The 27627-nt window shown below is 46.4% G+C and overlaps 2 non-coding genes across 2 annotated transcripts; both read left to right on the forward strand.

The window, feature by feature from the left end:
* Positions 1–7109: 7109 nt before the first annotated feature.
* Positions 7110–7181, forward strand: trnac-gca (transfer RNA cysteine (anticodon GCA)). Its single transcript has one exon. It is a non-coding gene; the product is annotated as a tRNA-Cys (tRNA).
* Positions 7182–7698: 517 nt separating this feature from the next.
* Positions 7699–7770, forward strand: trnac-gca (transfer RNA cysteine (anticodon GCA)). Its single transcript has one exon. It is a non-coding gene; the product is annotated as a tRNA-Cys (tRNA).
* Positions 7771–27627: the final 19857 nt, after the last annotated feature.

The raw sequence follows: 27627 nt of genomic DNA on the forward strand, positions 1-27627 counted from the left end.
TGTTATTAACAAACTGGATATGAGTCCACTTACTGTTGTCTGCCTCTGCCAAAAATTGCACATTAGAGCCACATGAGCCACAGAACATGTGAATTGTTCCCAGACCTTGTCCACAGTAAGGGCAAAACATAGTAGCCTGGAAAAAAAGATGATAGATCAGTATAATCTAGAAAACTAAAAATGAAAAACGTGATAAGTAACGTTACTGAGATGAGTATTAATACTCTTCACTACCTCTTGATATACACACACAGTGGATATCATTCATAACTGCTTACAAGTTAACTGCTGTCATTAACAAGCATAACACGTAATGTGCAGCGCTGTATGTTATGGAAGACTCTGATAAGAGGGCTTTTTAATGTACTATTATAACGGGTGCTTTATATCAATCTCTAATCATCATCTTATCTTATTAAGCAGGCTAATCTACGTGCAAATATGCAGCCTTGTATCGTCTGGTGTAAAATACAATAAAAAAATTGTCACGTAATGTGCAGCGTTGTACAGTGATATAAACATAGTATATAAATATAATCAAATAAGTCACATTACCGTTCCCGCTGAATGTTGAAACAGTCAGCTGTTCCAGAGACGGCGGTTCTGTCTCTCTCCATCCCGTGTGTCTTTCCATTGAGCTGTTACGTTGAGAGCGCCCCCTGCAGGTTTGGAGCGTTATGAAGCGTTTTTCTTTTGAAGATCGTTTCTTGGTTTGTATCGTTTTGTCCTTCGCATCGTTTCTCTATTTGCAGCGCGTTTGATGATGCTGCATTTGTCTTTGTTTTTTGCGGCACGTTTTTTCATTTGCACCACGTTCCTCTTTTTGTACCTCGTTTAGACTTGTGTTTGAGTTTGTGAATTTGAATCGTTTCTGTACTTGAAGCTGTTTTCCTTAACTGAGACGCATAATGCCGTTGCAGTGCGTTTGGCCCTTGTCGGCCACCGTATAAAATGCATTTATCTAAACCAGTCGTTTGTACTTAGACTTTTAACAGCTGTTGAATGAAAATAAATAATGGCATAATGTAGGCCTAGCCTACATACTGTACCCTTGTTCTATAGAGCTCAAGCTCAACAAACACCCTTAACAAAAAGCAACAAAAAAGCGCATTCAACACGAAACTCTGACAAAAGCACTTTCAAACAGCATAAATTAAAGTGCACTTTTAATGCATGTTTATGACACCAGGTTATTAAAAAATAAAAATAGCATAGTGCCTGAACCACAGAGTTAGAGTTCCAGGTCGTCACTGTGAGAAACCACTGTGTAGAATAAGAGTAACAACTCAAAGGTGTGTGTGTGTGTGTGTGTGTGTGTGTGTGTGTGTGTGTGTGTGTGTGTGTGTGTGTGTGTGTGTGTGTGTGTGTGAGTGTGTGATGTGATAATTCACTGTGCACATCAGTGAGGGAAAAATGGAATGTGAGGGATGTGTGGGAATGTATGTGTACAATTTGTCAGTACCAAAAGGTTGTCTAGAGGTTTTGTGCCAAAACCACAAGCCTATCAGTGGCTTCTGTCTTGATGCCCGGTGGCAAGTAACAACATTCCCACTGGTACTAAAAACCCTTTCTGATGGGGAACTGGTGGTGGGCACACAGATATTTTTGAGCCACATTTTTCAGGTTTGGGAACATTTCCTCGTGGTCCTCCCACCAGCACAGGGGATCTGATTCACAGTCCGTGCTAACAGACTGCAAGTAGGAAAACAACTCTGTTTTAACCTGCTCTCTGTGCAGGGTGTGGCAGAGGATGTTGTTGCCTTTTTGAAGAAGCTTGCAAGGGTTGTCTTTTTGGGTAGCTCTGGTGTTGTTTGAGTTTCATGAGGCTGTGAAGTAGCCGACTCAGCAGTGCCCTGGTCAGACAGTATTTCCTCCATCTCCGACATGGCTCTGCAGCTTGATTCCCTCCACATTTTCCTCTGAAATGTAAGCAGTTTTGAACCTGGGATTCACTAACGATGCCATGTCCGGCAGGTCGTTTCTGCATTGGAATGCACTGCCAGTCTGTCTTCTCCACCAACTCCCCACGCCAGTGCTGTTAGCAGCCCAGACAGTGTACAAGTAGCCTCACAACACCATGCTTGCTCACAGCAGCGATGTGGGAACTGTGGCTCTTCCACACACAATTCAAGAGGACAAACCTGTCTTGCTCGTGGGAAAACCTTCTCCAACTGGAAAACTCAACCACTTTCGCAAAATCTGTAGGTCTGCCCCAGCCGGAGCTCACTGACAATGCCCAGCAGCGCCTGTTCCTGCAACAATAATCCATAATGTTCACTCAGGACGAGTGTATTTTAAAACGTGTTCATTTATGGTTGACGACATCACTCTTCCTCTCCTCCTCGACACGGGGGGTTCCTACTGAATCAGTCCTTAAAAAATGGAATCAGGGCACACCTCGCCCAAGGGTGCACATTCAATTCCAGCCTCCTCCAGATACTGCTACACTACCGTGCCACCCCACATGCCACCACTGGAGTCTCCCCAGCCTCCCTCATGCTGGGACAGGAGCTTCAGCTGTCTCTGGATAGACTCCGCCCTGCCCTGGCCAACGCTACAACTCACCCAGTTCAAGCCACAGTCAACACACGTCGGAGACAGATGAAGAACCAGTTCAACCGAACACGACAAGCCAGGCCTCCTGCGATTGCCGCTTACGACTGGGTCCGGATCCGACGACCTCACCGCGAAATTAAGCTACAGTCATTCTGGTCAGATCCTGTCCAGGTCAGCCGACAGCTCGGCCCAGCCACATTCAGGCTCATGGATGGCACTCGCTGGCATGCTAGCCACCTGCATAAGGTACAGGCCCCTCTTGGGTGAGGATTAGGTGCGGCCCCTACAGTAGCCCTACCAGCCTCACAGCTTGACACCTTAGCATCCCCAGTCCCTTTGCAGCTTGACAACTCAGCCCCTCCTGTCCAGCTAGGAGTCATGGAGCCAAACCCTGAGGCTAGTGCTGCACCTGTGCCCCGCTCAGACCGTGCACGTACCCGGCCTGTGCGCCTGCATGACTTTGTGACCAAGTATCACACTTAGGTTCTTGTGATGGGGGGGAGTGTTACGTCTGGCATTGCTGCGACAATGCCGTGTTCCAGTCCAGTTAAATGTTGTGACCTGAGTCACGTGAGTGAATGTTGAGAGTTGTGTTGTTCGATTAAATTGATTATGCTCCGACTAGAGCGTCGCCTTTCATATCTTTTTTCACAACATAACAATTCCATCCAGCCATCCATTATCCAAACTGCTTATCCTGCTCTCAGGGATGCTGGAGCCTATCCCAGCAGTCATTGGGAGGCAGGCGGGGAGACACCCTGGGCAGGCCGCCAGGCCATCACCTTAGTGCGCACACGCACACACACAGGCAATTTAGTAGGGCTGATTCACCTGACCTACATGTCTTTGGATTGTGGGAGGAAACCGGAACACACCCATGCAGACACGGGCAGAACATGCAAACTCCTCACAGAGGATGACCCGAGATGACTCCCAAGGTTGGACTACCCCGGGACTCGAACCCAGAACCTTCTTGCTGTGAGGCAATCACGCTAACCACTGCGCCACTGTGCCGCCAGTAAGTAATTGTGTCCCAAAAATGTTGGTATGCAAAAGTGTCTCTTTTTATATTATCTGCTGCACATCATTTATTTTGACCATACATGCGCACCTGCGCACCAGTTATGTGCACCTCTGTATATAGGTAGTTTTCTTCTATACAGGCCGAAAGTTGTTGATACACAACTCTGTCTAGTACTTTAGAAAAGAATGGAAGACTAGACTGGTAGATTAAGACACCCTGCCCGCGGTGTGGTTTCTGAAGCAGTGGTTTGACCACAGCTGTCCTAAAACTGCTAGGAACAGTGCCAGTAGTAAGTGTTAAATTAGTAATGTCCAGCATTGTAGGTCCTGTGTAGGTCCTTAGTGAACACCAGTATGGTTTCATGCCACGAAAGACGACCACAGATGTGATGTTTGCTTTGAGAATGTTGATTGAGAAGTATAGAGAAGGCCAGAAGGAGCTACATTGTGTCTTTGTAGATTTAGAGAAAGCATATGACAGGGTGCCGAGAGAGGAGGTGTGGTATTGTATGACGAAGTCGGGAGTTGCAGAGAAGTATGTAGGAGTGGTGCAGGATATGTATGAGGGAAGTGTGACAATGATGAATTGTGCGGTTGGAATGACAGATGGGTTCAAGGTGGAGGTGGGATTACATCAAGGATTGGCTCTGAGCCCTTTCTTGTTTGCAATGGTGATGGACAGGTTGATGGACAAGATCAGACAGGAGTCTCCATGGACGATGGTATTCGCGGATGACATTGTGATCTGTAGCGAGAGTAGGGTGCAGGTTGAGGAGAGCCTGGAGAGGTGGAGGTATGCACTGGAGAGAAGAGGAATGAAAGTCAGTAGGAGCAAGACGGAATACATATGCATGAATGAGAGGGAGGACAGTGGAATGGTCAAGATGCAAGGATGCAAGAGGTGACGCAGGCATATGAGTTTAAATACTTGGGGTCAACTGTCCAAAGTAATGGGGAGTGCAGGAGAGAGGCGAAGAAGAGAGTGCAGGCAGGGTGGGGTGGGTGGAGAAGAGTGTCAGGAGTGATTTGCGACAGAAGGGTACCAGCAAGAGTTAAAGGGAAGGTTTACAAGATGGTTGTGAGACCAGCTATGTTATATGGTTTGGAGACAGTGGCACTGATGAAAAGACAGGCGGCAGAGCTGGAGGTGGCAGAGTTGAAGATGCTAAAATGTTCACTGGGAGTGACGAAGAAGGACAGGATTAGGAATGATTATATTAGAGGGACTGATCAAGTTGGACGGTTCGGAGACAAAGCAGGAGAGGCAAGATTGAGATGGCTTGGACATGTGTGGAGGAGAGGTGCTGGGTATATTGGGAGAAGGATGCTGAATATGGAGCTGCCAGGGAAGAGGTAAAGAAGAAGGCCAAAGAGGAGGTTTATGGATGTGGTGACGGAAGACATAAAGGTGGCTGGTGTGACAGAGGAAGCTGCAGAGGACAGGAAGAAATGGAAATGGATGATCTGCTGTGGCGACCCCTAACGGGAGCAGCCAAAAGTAGTAGTAGTAGTAGATTGTAGGTCTAAGAAATAAATTAAACGGTTAAATGGAAACGGATGATATGCTGTGGCGACACCTACCGGGAGCAACCGAAAGTAGTAGTAGTATTGTAGGTCTGAGGAAAGGCCAGAGGTCTTTAAAGATTTTTGCTAGTAAATGGTCAGAGTCATGAAGAAATTAGATAATCTATAACGCTATTGATTGGTTTGGAGGTAGCAATTTGTTAAAAGTTGAAAGCTGTGAATATATAGGGTTGTAAGTTTCCACCACCTGTATCATGATATTAAAACTGATGCTAATCTCTGGTAACATTTCATTGGGAAGTAGGAATGCCAGCTATATGGCTTTTTGTTAGCCAATAATGACAAGGAGTAGGGATACAGTGCATCCGGAAAGTATTCACGACCCTTCACTTTCCACACATTTTGTTATGTTACAGCCTTATCCCAAAATGGATTAAATTTCTTTTTTTTCCTCATCAATCTACACACAATACCCCATAATGACAAAGTGAAAAAGGTTTTGTAGAAATTTTTGCAAATTTATTCAAAATAAAAAACTTAAATATTGCATGTACATAAGTATTCACACCCTTTGCTATGACACTCAAAATTGAGCTCAGGTTCATCCTGTTTCCACCGATCATCCTTGAGATGTTTCTACATCTTGATTGGAGTCCACCTTTAGTAAATTCAATTGATTGGACATGATTTGGAAAGGCACACACCTGTCTATATAAGGTCCCACTGTTGACAGTGCATGTCAGAGCAGAAACCAAGCCAGGAAGTCAAAATAGTTGTCTGTGGACATCCGAGACAGGATTGTATCGAGGCACAGATCTGGGGAAGGGTACAAAAAATTTTCTACAGCTTTGAAGGTCTCGAAGAGCACAGTGGTCTCCATCATTCGTAAATGGAAGAAGTTTGGATCCACCAGGACTCTTCCTAGAGCTGGCTGCCCAGCCAAACTGTGCAATCGGGGGAGAAAGGCCTTGGTCAGGGAGGTGACCAAGAACCCGATGGTCACTCTGACAGAGCTCCAGTGTTCCTCTGTGGAGATGGCAGAACCTTCCAGAAGGACAACCATCTCTGCAGCACTCCACCAATCGGGCCTTTATGGTAGAGTGGCCAGACGGAAGCCTCTGCTCAGTAAAAGGCACATGACAGCCCGCTTGGAGTTTGCCAGAAAGCACCTAAAGGACTCTCAGACCATGAGAAACAAGATTCTCTGGTCTGATGAAACCAAGATTGAACTCTTTGGCCTGAATGCCAAACGTCACGTCTGGAGGAAACCAGGCACCTCTCATCACCTTGCTAATACCATCCCTACAGTGAAGCATGGTGGTGGCAGCATCATGCTGTGGGGATGTTTTTCAGCGGCAGGAACTGGGAGACTAGTCAGGATCGAGGGAAAGATGAATAGAGCAAAATACAGAGAGATCCTTGATGAAAACCTGCTCCAGAGCGCTCAGAACCTCAGACTGGGGCGAAGGTTTACCTTTCAACATGACAACGACCCTAAGCACACAGCCAAGACAACGGAGTGGCTTTGGGACAAGTCTGTGAATGTCCTTGAGTGGCCCAGCCAGAGCCCAGGCTTGAACCCCATTGAACATCTCTGGAAAGACCTGAAAATAGCTGTGCAGCGACGCTCCCCATCTAACCTTCCAGAGCTCGAGAGGATCTGCAGAGAAGAACGGGAGAAATACCCCAAATATAGGTGTGACAAGCTTGTAGAGTCATACCCAAGAAGACTTGAGGCTGTAATCGCTGCCAAGGGGGCCTCAACCAAGTACTGAGTAAAGGGTGCGAATACTTACGTACATGCAATATTTCAGCTTTTTATTTTTAATAAATTTGCAAAAAATTCTACAAAACCTTTTTTGCTTTGTCATTATGGGGCATTGTGTGTAGATTGATGAGAAAAAAAGGAATTTAATCCATTTTGGAATAAGGCTGTAACATAACAAAATGTGGGAAAAGTGAAGGGGTGTGAATAATTTCCGGATGCACTGTATATTACAACTTTAGGGGGTATAGCTCAGTGGTAGAGCTTTTGACTGCAGATCAAGAGGTCCCCAGTTTAACTCTAGGTGCCCCCTTTGCTTAGCAGAGAGAAACACTATGACCGAAATAGGGCAGCAAGGATGTAAAAAGTCATCGGTGTGTTCTTACTGCTGTATTTACATTTACAGACACTTTCAGACCTTGCTACCTGCTAAATTTGCTTTCTTCTATGGCTACAAAAGCTTTGAAACATTACAGCTTGTATTATTTCCAAGTCCTGTATGACAGAATGTCCTTCAAAAGTGGCCCTTTCTTCTAATCTTGATGGACATTCTACTCAGAGCAATATTTCAATGAAAAAAAAAAGATCTGATGTAACATCACTGAACAACAGAGATTTGCATTTGCCTGAGTTAGCTTTTGACTGCATTAAAAAAAAACATTTACATCGGTAGCTATCATTTTTGGGTCATTGAGAAAAGATGGATAAAAACATCAGAATAGGTTATGCAAGTTAATCCCCGGGTATGATAGTTATTCCTCGTCAATGGACTGTTAGTTCAGCCAGACAAAGCAGAGCTGATATTACACTTCTGAATGACTGAACAAAGAGGGGGTATAGCTCAGTGGCAGAGCATTTGACTGCAGATCAAGAGGTCCCCAGTTCAACTCTGGGTGCCCCCTCTATCTGTAGCAAAAAATATTTTAATTCTTTTTTTTACCATGAACTGAAACCCAATATTTATTATAGCACAGCTGATCCTCCTACCCTCACTTGTGAAAAAGACCCTGAGATACTTGAAAAATACTATAAAAGCTTTGAAACGTTAAAGCTTGTAATATTTCCAAATCCTGAATGAGAGAATGTGCATTTCACACTCAGCTGCAAACCACCTCAGTGCGCGCTGGAGGTCGCGTTGTGAAGAAGCCACCAAAACCACATCTTGAGAGAAATTGCATTAGCCGTCATTTTCATGAAGAGCTGTCTCTGGCAACGTCCAGCAGACAAATGTCGGGGTCACCAGTGTGGAAGTTGCGAGAAAACAGAGACGATCAACTTCTCTCTTTGACTACGCCAGTGCGTGTGTCATTTATTCATTTATTTTATGGACTGAATATTCCATCCATTATCTGAACCGCTTATCCTGCTCTCAGGGTCGCTGGAGCCTATTCCAGCAGTCACTGGGCGGCAGGCGGGGAGACACCCTGGACAGGCCGCCAGGCCATCACAGGGCGCACACACACACACACACACACACACACACACACACACACACACACACACACACACACACACACACACACCCCTAGGGACAATTTAGTATGGCCGATGCACCTGACTTACATGTCCTTGGACTGTGGGAGGAAACGGAGCCCCTGGAGGAAACCCACACAGACACGGGGAGAACATGCAAACTCCAAACAGAGGACGAACCGGGACGAATGGACTACCCCGGGGCTCGAACCCAGGATCTTCTTGCTGCGAGGCGACCGTGCTAACCACCGTGCCACCGGACTGGAAAATATTGGGTTATAAACACAGACACCCCTCTATTTCATTTTTTGTTGTCCTTTCTTATGTTTACTGATTTACTAGATTATTCACAATTAGATCTGCACAGCTTAGTTTAGGTGCTATTACACAGTTAGTCGTCTAGATGGCAGACTACATCCACAAATGGAAGGTCTCTGGTTCTGGTTAAGTAGGTAGCAATCGTGAGAGCGCCAGAACATTCTACACATCAGCATGTGTCGGACTTCCATTTGTTTGTTCAGGTTCGTAAACTGTGAAACTCACTGTTATGTTCGGGTTTAGAATGATGGGGCTTGTTTTATTCCAGTCTTAACTCATTTATTAAACAACTCAATTCAGTTACAGCCATGTGCATTCTTAGTACGTCTTCATCTAATTCTATCTAGTTCTCTTAAGTACTAACAGCTAGTTCCACCTAGTGGGCAGAACGTGTAACAACATCCAATCGTCACATCCCCCTTTCATTGAGGCAAAATGCAACAGAGGTAGACTATCAAATCACTAGTGTCAGTTATATCAACCATTTCTCATTTAACATAACCTCAAAGCACATATGCAGTATACATAGCATGAATTAACCTGCATAAACATAAATTTAGATCAACACCAAGGCCTGCAAGAACACATTAACAACATTGACCAATATGCAATTCTTCACATTAAAAACATTGACCAATGTACAATTCTAACAACATTGACCGATATACAATTAATCATATTTCTTTTTTTTCTGTTCTTTTTTTTTTTAGATTTGCTTGCATTTCCTTTTATTCATAAATTCAATCTATCAGGCTTTCTGATTTCTCTTGTGGACCTTCTCAACCCAGGTTCACTTGGAGTGTTTGTGTTGGTGTCTGTGTTACAGTCCATAGGAGGATGGACTGAGATTCACTGTGGGCTTCATTGAGCTCACCGACAGTCTTTGGTGGAGTCTTTAACAGACTGCGACGATTGCGTCTGAGGATTTGTCAGTCGTCAGTTCTCACCGTGAACGATTATGGAGCTGCCTCTTGAAGAACCGTCGCTTTTGTCTTTCATCCATCAGCATCCCCAATTCTGACTGTGTCATTGCTGGACAGTGAAGGAAGATGCTTGGCTGTTCTGTCATAGAATGTATTTTACTTCATTTTCCACTGCCGCAGCTTGTATTCCAGCTTTGAGGGTTTCTTTTGCCTTAATTTGTCGTTTGGGTGACTCGGCAGGGTCGTGCGGATCTTCCTCTTCATCCGCAGCTCAGCAGGTGATAGGCCGCACTGGAGACGCGATGCTCTGTAAATGAGTAGAGCCAAATATGGACCGAGTCACTGTTGGCTGCTTTCTTTAGGAGTTGCTTGAGAATGTGGACTCCTTTTTCAGCTTGCCCATTCGACTGTGCATAGTGTGGACTTGACGTCACATGCTGGAAATCATATTGCTCTGCAAACCTCTGCCATTCTCTGCTGCTAAAGCATGGGCCGTTGTCACTCACCACAGTGTGCGGAATGCCATGCCTGGCGAAGATTGGACATATTTGCTAATAATGCCATTTCAGGAAAGTTAGAATTACCACTAAATAGTCTTTACCTCTGAGGTGAAACAAGTCCATTCCCACTTTTTGCCATGGTACTGTTGGCACATCAGCCACCACCACAGGCTCTTTGCTCTGCTTGTTTCTATGTTTCTGGTATGTGTCACATTTGCTTACCATTGATCGATGTCTTTGTTAATTCCAGAAGACTGACTCTCTCGCTTTTCTTTTGCACTTTTCAATGCCGCGGTGGCTTTCATGTATCCTGTGTAGTATGTCCATTCTCAAAGCTTGTGGAATGACAATCCTGGCCTTTTTTAGCAACATTCCATCCACAATACTATGTTCACTTCTGACATGGTAAAACTGTGAAAATGAACCCACTGGCCATCCCTCATCCATGTTTCGAATTACATGCTGCAGCTCTGTGTCCTTTGCTGTTGCCTCTGTTATCTGCCTTGACTTTGCATCTGACACAGGCAGCGCAGCAGACACCATGCTCACATGGCATTGAATACCCTCATCTGTTGTACTCACACCGTTGCCTGTAGGCGCTCTGGCGAGGGCGTCGGCGAGTACCAGTTGCTTTCCTGGAGTGTAAACTAGTTTGAAGTCGTACCTCTGCAACTTCACCATCAAGCATTGAATCCGTGGAGACATCGCATTTAGATTCTTCTTGATGATAGCGACCAACGGCCGATGATCTGTCTCTACTGTGAAAGATGGCAGTCCATATACATAGCTGTGAAACCGCTCTAAGCCATAAGTCAGTCCCAAGCATTCTTTTTCGATCTGGGCGTATCAGCATTCAGATTTTGTCATGGCTCTGGATGCATAAGCCACTGGCTTCCAGTGCTCGCCCTCAGCCTGGAGGAGAACTGCACCAATACCGTCTTTTGAGGCATCAGTCGACACTTTCATCCTCTTTGTGAGGTTATAAAATGTCAACACAGGTGCAGTGGTCAGTGTGTTTCTTAGCTTTTGCCACTCATGCTCATGTTTGTCTGTCCATTTAAACTCACCGTCCTTGTGTAAGAGCTCACGGATGCATGATGTTTTTGCAGTCAGTTTGGGAATAAATTTGCCTATGAAGTTGACCATCCCCATGAAGCGTAGCACACCTGTCTTTTCCCTGGGCCTTGGCATGTTCTGTATTGCATTTATTTTCTCTTGGTCGGGCTGTACGCCTTGAGCCGAGAGCTTGTCTCCAAGGAAAAGGATTTCCTGAACTCCAAACTCACATTTACTCTGGTTGAGTTTCAGTTCATACTTTTGTATGCGCTCCATCACTCTGTTCAGCCTCTCGTTGTGTTCTTGGGCAGTGGTGTCCCATATGATGATGTCATCAATGTAGACTCAAACTCCATCCAAGCCCTCGATGATCTGTTCCATTGCTCGGTGAAATATTTCAGGCGCTGACTTTATTCCGAAAGGCAGTCTGAGAAAGCAATATCTGCTGAAGGGCGTGTTAAAGGTACAATACTTGGTGCTGCTTTCGTCCAGTTTTAGCTGCCAGAAGCCTGGTGATGCATCGAGCTTCATGACGTAACGGGCACCTGCCATTTCACTGATGATTTCTTCCCGTGTGGGTATTTGATAGTGCTCACGTTTCAGGTTCTCATTCAGATCTTTCGGGTCCATGCACATTCTCAACTCTCCATTCTTTTTCTTTGTGATTACCATCGCATTGACCCAATCTGTAGGCTCCTCGTCCTTTTTAATCACACCCAACATGGTCATTCTATCCAGCTCTCTTTAGGCAGTCTCTCAGTGGTGCCGGAACTCTGCGTGCAGCATGCACAATGAGCTGTGCGCCTTCTTTCAGCTGGATTTTAGATGTGAAGGGCAGTGCACCAAAACCCCTGAAAACATCTGCAAAATTCTGTGCTATTGAGTCAACGGTGTCATTAGGTGTGTTCACGGCTGTGCTGAGGTGATACACTCTTTTCACCAGCCCCAACTCTTCACAGGATTTATCACCCAAAAGTGATTCACGTCCTTCATTCACGACAGAGAAGAGTGATGCACTTTTCCTTTCACTGTGACACTCAGCTTGCATGTGCCTAAACACTCGATTGGCTTCCCATTGTAGTCTTTCAGTCCAGACGTTTTCCTCGTCATGGGTGGCTTATTTTTCATTTCTTTGACATCCGACATGCTTATGAGATTTGCTTTTGCCCCAGTGTCTAATCTCATAGTGACTACAGTCCCTATCCAAAGGAATTGAATCAAGTGCAACTGGACTTGGTTATATATCCGTGAAGACGTTTCGCCGCTCATCCAAGAGGCTTCATCAGTTCGTGCATTTCTGACTAGGCCAAGCTAGTCTGACTGGCTGGTAATGAAACTCAGATATTTAGCCTCAACTGACTACAGTCCCATTTAACAGCATTGGGGCTCCAAGGAAAACGCATGTCTGGTCGACAAGGCTGGTCAAATCCTCTCGCACTCACTTTTTCAATTCTAAAAATGTGAAAACAGCAAGGACGACCGAGTAGGCCTACTTCTAAGCGAGAGCTCTACCGACTGAGCTATACCCGGGTACAATTGCCCAAGGAACATAGGCTTACTATATTACATTCAGACACAGACGAGCCAGCTCACCTACTCGGCGAGGCGCATTTTCCTCGATAAGTGACACATTTCACGCATAAATATCAGAGAACTACCGGGGTGGGTTATGCGCCCAAATATAGGCTATAGCCTAATAAGTTGAAATTGGTTTAGTGTCGAAAGTTTCCACATACTTAATCCAACCTGGACTTTGTGAATTCGTTTTTGTGATATAAAAATAGAAATCGCATGATTCATTGTCTTCTTAATAATCTGCCCTAAATAATGCACTATTGAAAATGCACTTTTTGCGCCAAACAGCGTCAAACCTGCTGACCGGGGAACATGGGACCTTTCTTTATAAAAAGGGTCCTATGTTCCCCTAGGGCACCCGGGGAACATAGGACCCTATTGGGAAAAAGTGGGGAATATAGGGCCCTCTGTATACAAAAAGGTCCGATATTCCCCGGTCTCATACAAAGCGGGGAACATAGGACCCGGGGACTATAGGACCCGTTGACTATAGGGAGGGCCCCACCCGGGCTGTCAAACACGAACGTATTACGTCTATGGCCTGTGGCCCCGCTATTGTTAGCAGCACCGCTACCTTTGTAGCATCCGGCTTCGTCTCCAGTCCCATGGCCGCGACGTACAGGTTGAACTGCTGTTTGAAGGCGCGCCACTTCTCATCGACATTCCCCGTTAGTTTCAAACTCTCCGGTGGCTTCAAATGCATGTCGTCTTGCTCAGTTTACGCCTGGTACCATGCTCTGTTCGGGTTTAGAAGGATGAGGTTTGTTTTATTCCACTCTTAACTCATTTATTAACAACTCATTCAGTTACATCCGTGTGCATTCGTAGTGTGTCTTCTTCATCTAATACTATATAGTTCTCTCAGGTAAGTGCTAACAGCTAGTTCCACCTAGTGGGCAGAACGTGTAACAACATCCAATCGTCACACAACTTATAATCATTCGCATGTTATCCAATGCGTACACTAATTCAGAAGCTATTGTAGTGAATGTCGGTACTGAAGTGAAGTGAATCGCCGTAAAAATGTGTTTATTCAAGTGAGCTAAGGCACTAATTTCAGTATGCTAGCTAAATAACAGCGTTACTAGCAAAGTGGTAAAGTATGCTATGAAATTATCCATTACGTGGCAGAATGGTGTAGCTGCAGTTGTAACTTGTAGATATAGAATGCTGAGTTTTTTGGAAGCATTATTTTGATTTTTAGATTGCTGGTTGGTATACTGTTGTTGTTACCGGCCTAGACCTAGGGGAATCTGGGCGGCAGCAAGGATCCACAGACAGTGGGTACTGTGGACCGGTGAGGTGAGCTGGGTAGATAAACTGTGGATCATAGAAGAGAAACGCATGAGTCCATGTTCACTCCAGCTCGAACCAGTTTATTCTGAGCTGGTTAGGAAGCTGGGAGTAGCTTGACTCCGGGGATCCACAGAAGCGCTACAGCGCCCTCTACTGGATTGGTGGAGAAACACCCTTACTGCATTGCAATCACGTATCTAAGTTAGATCTAAGTCTAAAAAATAGGGGGGTATAGTTTTTAAGATAAACTTTTCATTGAGGCTATTTTCAATCCCCTACACTCTCCCCTGCTTTTAGAGATGTCTCCTGACATCTAGAACAAAACTAACGTCTTTAGTCAGTGTCCCTCACGTCTCTAGCATGTCCACACTGCTTGCGTAGGTTAGTAACAGATTTCAGGGATAACTGGGTAGGTCGGAATGGAGTATGGCAAACAGGACAGTATGACATTTGCTCCAAGTCTCCACGGTTGGTAAGTGGGCTGCCCTAGCTGGTCGTACACGAGGATATCTTTGGGTCTGACTTCTCGGGCAGACCTTCTCAGACTTGGCTCCTCGTCACCCGCTGACTCTGAAACAGACTCCATGATCATCCCAGGCTCCTCATCTGTTCCTTGGTCGCCGGTATCATTGTCCTCCGGTTTCTCCAGAACATCCATCGATGGAGGCATGTCAACCACAGGTGTTGGTACTCGTAATGGCTCTGGAGGTTCGTCTAGTGACCCCTCATCAACTTCAGCCTCTTGACGCCATGGCCGATATGCTGGTGCTACAGCTCTGAGCTCCCTGTGAGACTCAGCCTGACGGGGTGGACCTGTCATGGTCTCCCTTCGGTACACAGGCAAGTGCCGGAGGTTATATGAGAATTCTTCCTCATCCTCAGATTCACTAGAGTCTGCTGCCCCCCCCCCCCCCCCCGTAGTTTGCCTGTAGCTGTCTTGGTCTTTGTTTTCTCGTTGACTTTCCATGACAGTCCTGTTCATGTTCAAGTGGCAAGTCATTCACTGGTAGGAGGAGATTACGGTGAAGCGTACGGAGGGTCCCGTTCCCTGTTTGTACTCGGTACACAGGTCCGTCTTCAAGCCTTTCAACCACACGGTGAACCTTATCCTCCCAATATGCACGAAGTTTGCCTGGGCCACCTCTCTCTGACAGGTTTCTGACAAGCACATGATCCCCAGGTTGAAGCACAACTCCTTTGACACCTCGATCGTAGTGATGTTTTCCTTTCATTGAGCTCTTTTTGCTGTTTTCCGAGGCGATCTTGTATGCTTCCTGCATCCTAGAAGCCCATGTCTCTGCGTACTTCTCTCGCGTCTGTATCTCCTGCTCCGGTTCATGGTCAAAGAGCAGATCAATAGGCAACCTTGGCGCTCTTCCAAACAGGGGATAGAAGGGTGAGTAACATGTTGCTTCATGCCGGGTGCAATTGTAGGCATGGACGATGTTTGGCAAATGATCTTTCCACTAAGCTTTCTTTTCCTCCTGTGGAGTGCGGAGCATCTGGAGAAGTGTCCTGTTCAGGCGCTCAACAGGGTTCCCCTGCGGGTGGTAGGGAGTGGTTCGAGATTGGGCGATCCCCACCAGCTGTTGGAGTCGATAGAAGAGCTTGTTCTCAAATTCCCTGCCTTGATCATGATGCAGCTTTTGAGGGAAACCAAAACGTGGGATGAAGTCATAGAAAATCTTCTCCACCGCCGTCTTTCCCGACTTGTCCTTTGTCGAACAGACTTGTGCGAACCGCGTGAAGTGGTCTACGAGGACTAAAATGTACTCGTAGCCTCCTCGACTTGGTTCAAGGTGGAGGTAGTCCACACAGATGAGCTCGAATGGACCGTTCGTTGTAATGGAGCCCATTGGTGCTTTCTCTGGAATGGTGGGCCGCTTCTGCTTGATACAGGAACACCGGCGGATGACGTAATCTTCAATCTCTCGCTGCATGAATGGCCAATAAAACCGCTGCCTTGCCAGGTGGGTGACCTTATCAGCCCCGATATGCCCCATGTCATTGTGCAGATGTTTCAGGACTGTTGACTTGAGTGTATTGGGAAGGACCGGTTGTTTATGTTGTCCTGTCTGTCTGTACAAAATCCCTTTGTCCAGTTGGAGTTTCTTCCATTCATGTACTAGTCTTCTTGTTTCTGGTCCCATTTGTCTTTTGTCTTGCTCATTCGGATTCCATCCCCTCCTTTTCAAGGATATCACTTCCCAGATGGCAGCGTCGTTTTTCTGGGCTGCTCCGATATCCTCTGGAGTGCACATGGGCGTGCTCGTCGGCAGGAAGTCATCACTAGAACGCCTCTCTTTTGGCATGTTCCCCCTGCCAGATGGCAGAGATGATATCAGGGGGCACGATCTCTGTGTACTCCCTTATGTGGTCTTGGAGTTTTAATGGATACCGGGACAGAGTATCTGCATCGATGCTCACCCTGCCTTGCCTGTACTTGAGCGTGAAATGGAAGTCAGCTAACTCACCCACCCAGCGGTGCCCGACTGCGTTCAACTTAGCTGTGGTTAAGACATAAGTAAGGGGATTATTATCTGTATAGACAGTAAATGTGGGGGCGTAGTACAAGTAATCCCTAAACTTATCACAGATTGCCCACATTAAGGCGAGGAACTCAAGCTTGCTAGAATGGAGGTGATAGTTCTTTTCAGCAGGCGAGAGTGACCTTGATCCATATGCAATAACCCGGAGCTTGTTTCCATGTTCCTGATACAGCACAGCTCCCAGGCCTTCATTGGATGCGTCGGTGTGTAAGACGAACGGTAAATTGAAATCTGGGTAAGCCAGGATGGGAGGACTGGTCAACATGTCAACCAGGTGAGACACCACAGCACTGTGCTCAGGGGTCCATTGGACAGGTGTCTTAGATGGCAACTGGCCACCCTTGGTGCCCTTCAGTGTAGCCTGGGCGAACCTAGATTGGGCAGTTTGCTCACTGGACTCTGTAGGGTTCTCTTGAAGTTTGAACAGAGGGCGCGCTATTCTGGAGAAATCCTGGATGAAGGGTCGATAGTATCCCAGGAATCCCAGCAGAGCACGGACTTCTCCGATGTTCTTCGGCTCTCTCTCCTTCAGCTGAAGCACTGCTTCTAGGTCTTTTGGGTCTACCTGAACACCTTCACTCGACACCAGACGCCCAACATATCTCACTTGCGCGTAACTTAACACCATGCTCTCGTAACCGGCACAGTACTCTTCTTAGATCCTGCACATGCTCCTGAAATGTTTTGGAGAAACAGAGTACATCATCCAGGTATGGAGAACAGCACTCGTCCCTCAGACCATCCAGTACTCCTTCCATACATCGCTGAAATGCTGCCGGAGCATTGGTGAGGCCAAAAGGAAGGCGGAGCCACTCATACAGCCCCCAAGGCATGCTAAAGGCTGTCAGGTGCCTGGAACCCTCCTCAACGAAGCCCTGATGGTAGGCACTGCCTTGGTCGAGTATGGAAAACCATGAGTAGCCTCCGAGGTTATCCAGTAGGTCTTGAATCCTTGGGAGTGGGTGACAATCAGGAACGGTTTTGCTGTTGAGCCCACGGAAGTCCACGCACAGACGTAAGCTCTTGTCTTTTTTTCTCACGCAGACCACAGGAGACGAGTACGGTGAAGTTGACTTCCTGATCCATCCATGATCAAGCAGGTTCTGCACATAGTCCTTAACTTCCTTGTACAGTGGCTTTGGGATGCCATTGTAGGACTTTTGAACTGGTCTTTCATCTTTCAGATGGATTTTCAGTTGCAGGTTTGGAATGCAACCTATATCTGCATCCTTCTTGGCAAACACATTTGACTCATGGAAGAGCATGTCACGGACTATCTGCTGTTCATTTTCTCCAAGGTGTGACAAGTCAACTGGTGGGGGCCATTTTTCCTCTGTAGTCTGTGTGTTTGAGTGTGTGTCATCCCTTTTCCTTGTGTTGTTGACTTCATCTGAGTTCACTTGGGCAGAGCAGGTTTGGGCGGTGGGCTCAGGACTCAAAGTGGGACACCTGACAGGTTTTACGTCAATTAATTCCTCGAGGGTCCCTAATGCTGTTCTCTGTGCTAAATAAATATCATGTCTAGTGGAGTTCTGGATCGGGACTTTGGTGCATTTTGATGATCTACTAGGCACATCTACAAGAGAGGGAAACAGCTCTAAACCCTCGGGGCAGTTACTGTCTAAACTCGGCTGAAACAACATTGTCCCCCCACCTGGCCACCCCCTCACTCTGCATCTCACTTCTCTGATTTGTCCTGCAGGAGTAACAACGCCCTTCTTCCCAACTCTCACACTACACTGGGGTGGGGCTTTCTCATGGGTTGTTATCTGGAGAATGGAGATGATGGCCTCTACTATACTCTCAGTACCACTCAAAGCTTCCTTAAGAATAGCTGTAACATCTACTCTATTGCCCTGCTCTGTGTTCTCTATGATAATCTCTGCGATCACATTGCTACCTAGTAGGGGATTGTTACAATTCTGACTGATCACTGCTGGCACTCGGATTGTCACATACCCATGCTTCATGCTACCTAGCTGAAGGTCAATTTCTGCCCAGCCATCCAAGGGAACTTCTGTATCATTTGCGGCTGATACTTTGAGATCAAAAGGCAGGGATGTGAATGGCTGGATTCTGACATGGGGTAACTCTTTCTCAATCCATGTTCTTCCCACGATGGTCACCTGAGCTCCGGTGTCCAGTAGCATTTGGAGAGGGATGTCATTGACATAACAGGAGACCATACATCGCTCTCCTACTAGCTGAGCTACACGTTTTCGTGAGGTTTGTTGACCTGGTGGGTTTGGTGCGGTGGTTTTGACCTTTACTGGTGAGGGCCTCTCACTGCTGAAGGTCGTCAGCTGCCCTTTTCCAACGACCCCCCCCCCCGTTTCCCGACGTCTTCCTTTGCAGGCAGCCGATGGCCCGATGTCCTGCCTGGCCGCAGATGAAGCAATGAGGACAGTTCACGTTGCCATTTTGGACACAGTCATTGCACCTACCCTTGGATTCAGTGACTGGTGGCTGGGAACGAGTCATCATTTGGGTCGGGCCTCCAGGACTCACATTCTCAGCAGGTTTCACCATCTGAGCCATGTGCTGAGTCAAAGCGGACACTTGTGCCGTCAGCTCGGAAATAGCTGCACGGTGGGCCTGTAATTCAGAGTCAACTGCCGTAGGTTTAGTCTGTTCAGTATCATGTTGAGCTGCACTAGCAGTCACTGGTCTGGTTTTGGCTGGTATACCTTGACGTTTGAGTCTCTCTTCCTCCTCACTGGTTGCTTTGGTAATCTGCTCTAAAAGGAAGTCATCACTAACCTGCATATTTGAGAGGAAAGGCTTTAAATCACATCTGACATGGCTGTTCTTCTCATTGAACCCTTGGTAGAGTGTGTGGAGGAATGTTCCCTGTACTAGCTTTTCATCATAGCTAAACCCTGCAGCAGGTTGTTGCGACTCAAAGAGAACCCTCTGCTTTAAACCCATGACTCTATACAAAAACTGTTGTGGGGTCTCTTTGTCATGCTGTCTAGCATTGCTCAACTCTTGATAAAGCTCAGTAACATTTTTGTCTCTGATGTGAGAACGGAGAAACCTCTTTAACCCTTCTACTGTAAGATCATCCTTGTTGCTTAACATTTCTCTAAACACACCAGGTTTAGTGATCTTAAGTACAGTTCTGATAAGCTCTGACTCACTAAACCCGTCTCGCAACCCCTCATCAATCTGTTTGTTCAGACTACCATATGGAATCTCAGAACCAGCATCAGACAATTGACCACCATGTAACTTGAACTCTCTGCGAGGTAACAGGGTTGCTACATCAGACAATCTTACCACCTGACCTGTGACAGCAGAGGGTAAACGCAGGGGAGTCCCCCCGCCAGCTTGGCGGCTGGAATCTGGAGTGGGAGGCTCTCCCGATGGCGTGGAGCTGGCCCTGCGCTCCGTGAAGGGGTCGGTGTGAATGTCTCTGTCCATAGTAGCGGTGTGAGTGTGAATGTCTCCATCTGTACTAGTTGAGTGGGTGGCAATGTCTTTGTCCGTTGAGGTGGGATGTGAAGGCGATTCACCCCCAGTCATGGGAGGTATGGCTTTGCCCACTCCAGCAGAGTCTGTGACTTGGGCAAGCAGCATCTCATCAATCAGGTCAGTGAGGGCGAGGAGTTGACTCATACCCTCATCTTCCATTTCTTTAAGCTTCTTGCCCCTGATGTAGTCAACAATCAGGTCGTAGAGCTCTGAGTCACTAAGCTCTTTAACCGCAGTCTCTGTGCCAGAATCAACTGCATTTGCCACGCCCTGCAGCTGATTGTCACTCAAACCTGAGAGTTTTTTCTGTATCTGAACGATCAGCGTCCGCCGAGGAGGTACAGTCGACATCTTGACTTGACATTTGTGGCCGTCGCTCTCTGGATGACGCAAATTGCAGCCTTCCCTGAAGCTTCTGGGCACCGGATCTTATCGTTGCAGTAACCACGTCCTCCTCTAGGCGACGCTGAATCCCGGGCGAGCCCCCAATTGTTACCGGCCTAGACGTAGGGGAATCTGGGCGGTAGCAAGGATCCACAGACAGTGGGTACTGTGGACCGGTGAGGTGAGCTGGGTAGATAAACTGTGGATCATAGAAGAGAAACGCATGAGTCCATGTTCACTCCAGCTCGAACCAGTTTATTCTGAGCTGGTTAGGAAGCTGGGAGTAGCTTGACTCCGGGGATCCACAGAAGCGCTACAGCGCCCTCTACTGGATTGACGGAGAAACACCCTTATTGCATTGCAATCACGTATCTAAGTTAGATCTAAATCTAAAAAATAGGGGGGGGGGTATAGTTTTTAAGATAAACTTTTCATTGAGGCTATTTTCAATCCCTTACATTGTGCAGCTGGCTGAGCGAGCTCTGTTTCCTCGGCCTCGGTAGCCGGCGCGGGGTGACATGTGGCCAGCAGAGGTGCAGCATAGATCGCGTGAATTTTGGTCGCGTTTAGCTCAGTAGGAGACACACAAAGTATGAGGTTACTAATGTGTCTACTACTACTACTACTTTTGGCTGCTCCCGTTAGGGGTCGCCACAGCGGATCATCCGTTTCCATTTCTTCCTGTCTTCTGCGTCTTCCTCTGTCACACGAGCCACCTGCATGTCTTCCCTCACCACATCCATAAACCTCCTCTTTGGCCTTCCTCTTCTCCTCTTCCCTGGCAGCTCCATATTCAGCATCTTTCTCTCAATATACTCAGCATCTCTCCTCCACACATGTCCAAGCCATCTCAATCTTGCCTCTCTTGCTTTGTCTCCAAACCGTCCAACCTGAGCGGTTCCCTCAAATATAATCGTTCCTAATCCTGTCCTTCTTCGTTACTCCCAGTGAAAATCTTAGCATCTTCAACTCTGCCACCTCCAGCTCCGCCTCCTGTCTTTTCGTCAGTGCCACTGTCTCCAAACCATATAACATAGCTGGTCTCACAACCATCTTGTAAACTTTCCCTTTAACTCTTGTTGGTACCCTTCTGTCGCAAATCACTCCTGACACACTTCTCCACCCACTCCAACCTGCCTGCACTCTCTTTTTCACATCTCTACTGCACTCCCCGTTACTTTGGACAGTTGACCCCAAGTATTTAAACTCAAATGCCTTTGTCACCTCCACTCCTTGCATCCTGACCATTCCACTGTCCTCTCTCTCATTCATGCATAGGTATTCCGTCTTGCTCCTACTGACTTTCATTCCGCTTCTCTCCAGTGCATACCTCCACCTCTCCAGGCTCTCCTCAACCTGCACCCTACTCTCGCTACAGATCACAATGTCATCCGCGAACATTATCGTCCATGGAGACTCCTGCCTGATCTTGTCCGTCAACCTGTCCTTCACCATTGCAAACAAGAAAGGGCTTAAAGCCGATCCTTGATGTAATCCCACCTCCACCTTGAACCCATCTGTCATTCCAACCGCACACCTCACCATTGTCACACTTCCTTCATACGTATCCTGCACCACTCCTACATACATCTCTGCAACTCCTGACTTCCTCATACCATACCACACCTCCTCTCTCGGCACTCTGTCATAAGCTTTCTCTAAATCTACAAAGACACAATGCAACTCTTTCTGGCCTTCTCTATACTTCTCAATCAACATTCTCAAAGCAAACATCGCATCTGTGGTGCCCTTTTGTGGCATGAACCCATACTGCTGTTCGCTGATCATCACCTCTCCTCTTAACCTAGTTTCTATTACTCTTTCCCAAATCTTCATGCTGTGGCTGATCAACTTTATACCTCTGTAGTTGTTACAGTTCTGCACATCGCACTTGCTCTTGAAAATCGGTACCAGTATGCTTCTTCTCCACTCCTCAGGCATCCTCTCACTTTCCAGGATTGTGTTAAACAATCTAGTTAAAAACTCCACTGCCATCTCTCCTAAACATCTCCATGCCTCCACGGGTATGTCATCAGGACCAACTGCCTTTCCACTCTTCATCCTCTTCATAGCTGCCCTCACTTCCTCCTTGCTAATCCGCTGAACTTCCTGATTCACTATCCCTACATCATCCAACCTTCTCTCTCTCTCATTTTCTTCATTCATCAGCCCCTCAAAGTAGGTTACTAATGTGTATGTGTGGTTAATTCTTACTATGTGTGTGTGTGTGTGTGTGTGTGTGTGTGTGTGTGTGTGTGTGTGTGTGTGTGTGTGTGTGTGTGTGTGTGTGATTAATTTCTAATGCGTTTGTGTGCTCATTTAAGTAACTGCTGTGGAAATTGCAGGAAAGTAGAGACGTGTAGAGGAGCTCAAGCAGGAGTCGTGACAACTTTCTCTTTCGGCTACACAACGTGCACCATTTATTCCTTCCACCATTACAACAACAAAAACCCGCGCAGCGGAAGTGTGTCACTGTAAACCCGAACCGAGGAAACAGCAGCTGTAAACTAACGTTCCTACTAGCTCAATAAGGGGAATTATGTAGCCCCATAACCACTACAGGCGGACAGTTTTTGTCATTGACTACACGAATGCGTGTCATTTATTCTTCCGTGCAAAAATCACAAAACGAGCAACATGGCGCTGCTCCCACAATTCTCCTCCTAGCTCCACCCTGTCAGCCCGGAAACCCCTTCTTAAAGGGTTCGTGCCTACCTAACCCCGAACGCCAACCGATTACGGTGAATTCTTCTCATATAGTCCGCTACATACGTCCCCTCAGAATTCGGGGTGCCTACAGGAGGGGCATTAAGGTCCCTGCGGCGGCGTGGGGGTAGGCAGGGGGTGGAGGAACCTTAGAGGCCTTGTTGGGGGATGGGGGCAGGGTAGGAGGGCACCCCCGCCGTGGGGGCTGGGCAAGTTTAACAGGTTGGTCCAAGTCCAGGTGAGCCGGTTTGAGGCAATTCACCGAAATGCGCTGTGGCTTGTTGCTGACTTCCACAACAAAGTGCTTGTTTCCGGTCTCCAGGACGTGGAATGGCCCGTCGTAGGGAGGCTGCAGGGTCCACGGTGGGCGTCGTGGCAGATGAATATGGATGTCTTCCCCTTTTGATATTTTTTTCTTTCTATTATGTGTTTTTGTTGAGGTTCAGGGGTTGGATGGGGTAGAAGAATGGGTGGGTGGGGAAAAGAAAATATGAAAAATGGTGAACTGTAAACTCAGTATTGCTTATTATTTATTATAAAGTGCTTTGAGTGGCTGTTGCAGAGAGAAAAGTGCTATACAAAATGCAACCCGATTGATTGATATTATGCAGATTTGCGGGGATGTGAGACTGTGGGAGGCCATGTTGCGAAGTGGGGACCGGTGCGAAAGCTCTGGCATTATTCAGGAGCGTGGTCCGTTGATGGGCTGCAGACCAGGGAACTGTGGTGTTGGGGACGAGATCCCCTGGGACCCGCAGCGGCTGTCCGTAAACCAGTTCAGCGGACAAGGACTGAGGTCCTCCTTAAGGGCGGTCCTGTGGCCCAGGACTACCCATGGGAGTCTGTCGACCCAGCTACTATCCTTGAGACAGGCCCGAAGAGCGGCCTTCATAGAGTGATGAAACAGCTCGCACAACCCATCGGCCTGTGGATGGTATGCGGTGGTGCGGTGGAGCTTTACCCCTATGCTCTCTGCGACTGCGTTCCAGAGCTCAAGACGCAAACTGTGAGCCCCGGTCCGAGGAGAGGTCAGATGGGGTGCCGAACCGGGCAACCCAGGTCCTGATGAATGCCCGGGCTATGTCGGTGGACATCGTCAATGACAGTGGGACAGCTTCTGGCCATTGAGTGGTCCTGTCCACCATGGTGACGAGGTCAGTAAAACCATGGGAGGGGGGCAGCAGGCCCACTAGGTCCACGTTTACGTGGTCGAACCTCCTTTCGGGCACCAGGAACTGTGTCAGGGGGGCTCTGGTGTGGCGGTGCACTTTAGAGCACTGAATAGCAGAATTATAATGGACATAACATTTATGAAGAACATGATGCACAGGATGCCAAGCAGTGTCCACATGCCAATGGAACAGTCCAGGACCCAAGCCACGTGACCAGCATCATCATGTAAAAAAAGAAAAACTTATGTGAGGAGAGGAAGGGCAGGCAGCATCCAAATGGCGACCACCATCACCACGGAGACCTGGGAGGAGAACCGACTGCACATGCACGCAAGAGAGACTCACATGACACCATTCAAACACAGAAAAAGAGAAAGGAGAAGACATCATTCAGAGAGAGAGAAAACACATGTTAGAGAAGAGAACCGTTTGCAATAGTCATTAGCCATAATCCATGAAGTCATCAGTTAGTCATGATCTATACTCTATAATCTCGTTTGGCAGAACAGTGGTTGGTAAATTCATTGAGACAGAAAACCAACCCGCCATCCAGTACAGGTTGTGAAGCACTCAACTTAAAGGCAACTAATTGTGAGCTAAGGCAAAAAGATGAGTTTAAGTTTGGATTTAAAGGACTCAACAGACTCTGATTGTCTGATGGCAGCAGGAAGGTTATTCCACAACAATGGAGCCCGATAAGAAAAGGCCCTGCCACCAGCTGACTTCTTTTTAACTTTGGGTACACACAGGAGCCCTGTATTTTGAGAACGAAGTGCTCGAGATGGCATGTAACGTTTAAGGAGATCAGACAGGTAGGATGGGGCAAGCCCATTTAGGATTTTATAAGTCAGCAGAAGCACCTTGTATTCTGATCTAACATGGAGAGGAAGCCAAGGAAGGGAGGCAAGAATTGGTGTAATATGGTCAAATTTCCTAGTTTTAGTTAGGATTCTAGCAGCAGTATTCTGAACCATCTGAAGACTTTTAGTACTAGAATGTGGCAGACCTGAGAACAGAACATTACAGTAATCAAGTCTGGATGAAACAAATGCATGTATTAGAATCTCTGCGTCAGCCATGGAGAGAAAAGACAGAATTTTAGCTATGTTACGTAAGTGAAAAAAGGCAGTCTTGGTGATTTATTTAATGTGCTTATCAAAGGAAAGGCTGGGATCAAACGTAACACCAAGATTTTTGGCTGCCACACTTTGTGAAACCACAGAGTTGTCGATTGTTATCGTTACTTGATCAAATTTGTGTCTGTGTCTAGCAGGGCCAATGACTAGCATCTCGGTTTTATCTGAATTTAAAAGCAGAAAATTAAGTGACATCCAGTTTTTCACAGTAGCTAAGCAGGCCTCTAAGTTAGTGATTTGAGTATGATCATCAGCCCTTATAGGCACATACAACTGAGTATCATCAGCATAGCAATGGAAATGTATTCCGCAACTGCGTATAATTTGGCCAAGAGGTGTAATGTAAAGAGAGAAATGTAGAGGGCCAAGAACTGAGCCCTGAGGCACACCATATTTTACGTCTGAAAATTTTGATATAACATTATTATAGCAGACACAATGTGTCTGCTATAATAAGTAGGACTTAAGCCAAGAGAGAGCTAAGCCAGAGACACCAAAATTACAATTTAATCTATCTAAAAATATACAGTGATCAATGGTGTCAAAGGCTGCACTGAGGTCCAGTAGTAGTAGCACAGAAGTGGAATCAGAGTCGATAGCCAGTAAAAGATGATTTACCACTCTGATCAGAGCAGTTTCAGTGGAGTGACAGGGCCTGAAAGCCGACTGAAAAGGTTCATATAGATCGTTTTCTTTTATATGGGTCAAAAGTTGTTGATACACAACTCTCTCTAGTACTTTAGAGAAGAATGGAAGATTAGAGACTGGCCGATAGTTATTAAGAGACCCTGGATCAAGGTACGGTTTTTTAAGTAGAGGTTTAACCACAGCTGTCTTAAAACTGCTGGGAACAATGCCATAGTAAGAGATAAATTAACGATGTCTAGCATTGTAGGTCCAAGAAAAGGCCAGAGGTCTTTAAAAACTTTTGCTGGTAAGGGATCAAGTAGGCAAGCAGTTGGTTTAGAAGCTGACACGAACTTAGTCAAAGTATTAAGGTCCTGGGGTCAAGCCTCGGGGAAGTCCAACCTTTTGGGTCGTCCTGGGTCATCCTCTGTGTGGAGTTTGCATGTTCTTCCCTTGTCTGCCTGGGTTTTCTCCGAGTGCTCCGGTTTCCTCCCCAGTCCAAAGACATGTAGGTCAGACATGGATGGACATTTAAGTTTGATAATTTAAGATTATTTTTATTGATTAATAGACCTTTCTCATACATGCTTACCTGTCATATTTCCATCCATCCATTAGCTGAACCACTTATCCTGTTCTCAGGGTCGCAGGGATGCTGGAACCTATTCCAGCAGTCACTGGGCAGCAGGCGAGGAGACACCCTGGACAGGCCGCCAGGCCATCACAGGGCCCTGTCATATTTGACTTAGTTAAATTAAATGTATTTATTTCTGATGTAATCTGTTTAATTAAAGCTAGAGCATTCTACACATCTGCATGTGTCGGACTTCCATTTGTTTGCCCTGGTGCCACTTTCCTTTTGAGATCGGTAACATTTACACAAACCTGCCCGAACAAATTTGTTGCTCTTAAAGTGAGCAAGTCCACTTACTGAACTGTACATGTTGAAAATTAGCGTGAATGAGAGGTCATCATAAATTATGTCCATTAAGTCCACTACAGTGGACAATATATGTTCTCCCTGTAAATAACAAAACTAAACTGTTACTCATGTTTTTATAAGTGCTCTAAAGCATCATCCTTTTAGAAAGACATAACATCCTATTTATTTAGTTATGTGAACATTACACCTTTTTCAGAGTTGTCTGTTAGAATGATGGCTGCAGGAACATTGAATATGTCACTAATTTTGTAATATACTGGCAAAGTTTCATATTTGTAAACAAATTCGCTAATTCCATCCCCAAATTTTAACCTTTTTGGTAGTCTTTTGAATTCTATCGACAATATGAAAAACAAAAAAGAAAAGTAAAGTTATACTTGATCGCCTGAATGAATTTGTGAATGGAAACACCTGCTTTTTTTCATATTAGTTATGTACATTGGTTACTCATGATGGGGCTGAATGTTCCTTTTTGTTCCCGTCTCTCATATTCATCAGTGCTGTAATATTCACTTTCTCCAGCAGCAGCTCATCTGATGTATTTATCTGTAGGAGGTAAGGCTGCAGGTCACTTTTAATATTATCATTCTGCAGACCAGTCAGGACAGTATGCATGAAAAGATTCTG

This window comes from Lampris incognitus, chromosome 10, assembly GCF_029633865.1.
Source record: "Lampris incognitus isolate fLamInc1 chromosome 10, fLamInc1.hap2, whole genome shotgun sequence".
Classification (NCBI taxonomy): Eukaryota; Metazoa; Chordata; class Actinopteri; order Lampriformes; family Lampridae; genus Lampris; species Lampris incognitus.